Genomic DNA, 4166 nt, shown 5'->3' with positions numbered 1-4166 from the left:
TCCTGAAATACAGAAATATCATTATCCAAAAAATATTGTTCAATCGAGACGTCAAGAGGGGGTACTTTTAAAAATAGGATTGTTAAACAAGTGAAATTCCACTTTGACCTGTTGGATTGTTAATATTATCACAATGGCCTATTGAGTGATAAAAAAACAAAAATACCCTTAAGTACATTATACAATTACAAAAGTTTGTTTTGTTTAAATGACATTACTACCATTTTGTCAACAATTAAAAACCAGACACTTCCCACTTCAAAAATCAAAATCAGCAAACTTTTTTTTATCTGTTTACTCCAGTACAAATAAAAACACTCTCATCCTTCATCTGCTGCAACCTCAAAAATTAGAAAATTTATCAAATGTGGTAGCTGAAAATTCTTTTATATCAATCTCATCAGATCGGTAAGTGTAAAATATGCACATTTAATTTTGTTTTCGTTAAATTATTGTGCGTTTTAATCGATAAAAATTTTTCGACATATAATGTTAATGTAGATAATGGGTTGGATTCCACCGATTGTTAAACAGTCGGCACACGCGAAAGTCAGCTAAGCCAACTTTTTACCGTTGGCTTTACCGATGATTTCCAGTCGGCTTAGCCGGCTTCCATTTTTTTGTTTTTAATTTCTTATGTGTAATATTATTTTATTGAAGGTTAAAAAAAAGAAAGAGAAATGTGTCATGAATTTAATGGGGCTCAAACAGGAGCTAAAAATTGTGAAATTTGAATAGAGTTTTTTATATGTATTTTTGAGTTTGAAATTCATCCAAATCTTTTAAAATCTCTCTATTGATGAAGCCCCTATTTGACAACCATATATATATAAGTGTCCCTCCAATAGGAAACCGCCACTTGGCTTTTTTGTCGATGATTTTGTACAAAATTGTGTGTGTGTGTGTGTGTGTGTGTGTGTATATATATATATGTATGTATGTATGTATGTATGTAGAATAATCCTTCATTTTATCACAGTAGATACACATCAAATGTACTAAAAATGATTAACGATCATCTTAATTCATTACAGATTTTCAAACATAATTCCAATATAAGTAGAAGTCAAATGTAGGCTTATCTGTTTTCAAGTTGTGTTTTCATTCAGGTTATCACTTATCACAAATGAACTCCATCAGAAAATTGTTCACACATATTGCAAATCTACTAAGCTAGTCTAATTAAAGAGAAGGTACAATATCTCCCTATCAAAGGAGAGAGGAATGAATGACTTAAGGATTCAATGGTACAGTTCTATTGGACCTACATCCTTTACCAGAGATCTCCCAATAAATCTGCTCTAGAAGAGGCTAACTTTATTATGAAATACAGCAGATGAACCAGCAAAAGCATTAATTGAACCATTGTATTGATATAGTTTGCCAAGTATATTTTTAAAGAGAGAGACTCAACTTCACTATAGTTCATTTACTATTGCTACTATCTCATCTTCAATTTCAAGATAGGCTTCATATAAAATTCAAAAAATACCAAATGTCATGAAAGAAATGTGATATCTGTGCCATCTGTTCAAAAGCTGAAAACCTGATTAAACAAACCTATTTTTGTTTTGCTAAAACAATTGCAGTACATGGATTTCAATATGTTTTACAATCTCAATATCAATTCAAAACAATAAACTCTTGGATGAACATTAAATCTAAAGATTGTGCTATCCTGGAACATTTTGAAGTTGAAATATCTTCCATTGTGTTGGAGGGTAAACAGATGGAAGATGACTCCCAGCCCGTTGAAATCAAATAAACTGACAAGACATATCACTTTTTTCCATCATATGCCATTCCAGAATTATAGATTGAACAAGATTGCCATACCAACAGTCAACTATTATAAATAAAAAATGTGACTATTTTGCAGATTGGGCACCAATTTCTTGTTGATTAGAACACCGATGGCCAACTATGGAGACACACTGGCGACCAATATTCAGTGGATAGCAAATGTGGTGGTTGATCTTTGGCGGATTGTGGAGAATCCACCGATTTGGGAGAGGAGATTTGGAAAGACGTGAGTTGAGAGGTTTCTGGGAAGAAAGAAATGCGTGAAAGGAGGATGAAAAGTGAGCCAACACATTTCCTTTTTAATTCATGTAATTAAAAATTAATACCACATAGCACGCCCGTAGGATGCCACGTAGGTCAACTATCACAATAGGCGACTATAAATAGCATTATTCTACAAGTTATCAATAGCTCCCAGTTATTTTATTTTATTTTTGTTGTTGTCAATAACGTATAATGAGATTAGAAAATTGTATTGTTAAACAAAGTGATAGAAATCTTCAAATTTTATGTTTGGAAAAGGAAGAACAGAACCTCAAATCGTTAAAACTCCTTAGTAACAATGAAAATGAAGAAGATATCAACATATTTACCAGCTTGAATTGTGAATTAACGTTACCTTAAAAGCGCTATTTTCTACCTCTCGCTGAATTTGAGATGCTGTAGGAACTCCAAACATATAGCTTTAGTGGATTCTTCAAGCCTTAATCTGGATAGCAAAAGAACAAAAGAAATCTCGGAAAAAGAAGAACTTCTCAAAAATCTAAATTTTAGGTCATGAAATTGGTCTTCATTAATGCACAAGTCTGGGGATGTTATTGTTATGTTTTCACATCAATTTCAACTCATATTTATAGTAAATAATCAATGAAATCATTAAGGGACACCACGGTTGAAGAGTCACCTCTTGAAGAGGAATTTCAAAATTCTCACTACATTTGTACACAGGGCAGTGAAACCGCGTAGCCAAGTAGACCAGGTGCGCTCATCAGGCAATGTACCTCCTTTGTCATGCAACACTTTACCGCACTTCATCTCTTCCAATCCTTCATATATTTGAGAGATTCATTGTTACTTTTTGAGATAATTGGAGATTTCCTTTCGAAAATAGGACTCTATTTACTTAATTAAATTAAACCAGAATTCAATGGAAATCTAGTAGTTTTCATCTTCATCAAAAAATTGAAAGATTACTTCAAAATTATCTGCACAGGGTGGCTGCCAATCTTGTTAAATGATTAACTTTAATTAAATATGACTTCTTTCAACTACAATATCATGGGCCGAATTTATTCGAATTAACTTTTTTTTCGAGTCCAAAATGCGTTATTTAATATTAGCTGCAAAACGAGTCCAATATTCACATACTAATTCTTGTTAATTCAATACTTGATTTTTTTAATATTTTTAGTTTTAAATTTTTTTTTACCCAATAAATAAAAATATTGATGTCAAAACTTACTCTCAAATTAGTCCCTTAACATCACAAAATTATCAAAATGTGCCAAAATGATATAGAAGAAATTTTATTTTCAGTAACTACTGCAGCGTAGAGCGATGAAGCAACAAGACTAGTATTCTCAAAGTCATCTCAAATATGTATTAAAAAAAAAAAAAACTGATGAATTATTGGCAATCTCGATACTTCGAGAAAAGTTCGACAAATTTATCATTAGGAAAAGATAGATCAACTTTAGAGAGATAATCCCAGAGACCACTAACATAGGAGTGAAACTCAACAATAGATTGACCAGGTTCTTGATGCAACCGATACAATATGGAATCCAACCGAAAGTGGTAAACACCATCATTAGAGTAAGTAATTGTACCAATTTGCCAAAAGAATTTCAAGCAACTTTGACATTCTGAAATTTGGGAAGAAGACTTCGAATAGAAGGAACAGATGTATTGATGAACCTAGATAAAATTTTACAATGAATGTCTTTTCATATCTCAAGATGGTCATCAAAAGCATCCCCAGAATTCTTCTAAATTTTTTGTTGGCTCTATTTTGTCTACCATGACAAATGCCACAGTCTATGACTAATCAGAACGATCGACATCTGTTGGGCCTAAATATTGTAGTTGGGCCATCCAAACAAAACAATATGGCGAGTAATGTTAACATTATTAGTTGAAGCATAAATGAATGATACTAACCGAATCAAAGCAAACAGAGGTCACTGATGGAAAGAGCAGTGGAAGTTTGCTATAGCTCCATTGAGCGACAAGGACGTGATGGCTGTAGACGTTGACCTGCATAGGCGTTGTGTGCGGTGTTTTTCGACGATGTTCTTTCCACCAAACCAAATAAATTAAGGGATATATATATATATATATATATATATATATATATATATATA

At 32.4% G+C, this 4166-nt stretch overlaps 1 long non-coding RNA gene across 2 annotated transcripts; it reads right to left on the bottom strand.

Annotated features, from left to right (window-relative positions):
* Positions 1–1475: 1475 nt before the first annotated feature.
* Positions 1476–4095, bottom strand: LOC111400041. 2 transcript variants are annotated; one of them, XR_002703824.1, is made up of 4 exons: positions 3964–4095; positions 2708–2849; positions 2423–2512; positions 1476–2045 (listed from the first exon to the last, which is right to left on the bottom strand). It is a non-coding gene; the product is annotated as an uncharacterized LOC111400041 (long non-coding RNA). The 2 variants fall into 2 exon arrangements; XR_002703823.1 differs by having other exon boundaries at positions 1476–2512.
* Positions 4096–4166: the final 71 nt, after the last annotated feature.

The sequence above is a fragment of the Olea europaea genome, chromosome 9 (genome assembly GCF_002742605.1).
Source record: "Olea europaea var. sylvestris chromosome 9, O_europaea_v1, whole genome shotgun sequence".
NCBI classification, from domain to species: Eukaryota; Viridiplantae; Streptophyta; class Magnoliopsida; order Lamiales; family Oleaceae; genus Olea; species Olea europaea.
This window is presented reverse-complemented; position numbering and strand designations above follow the sequence as displayed.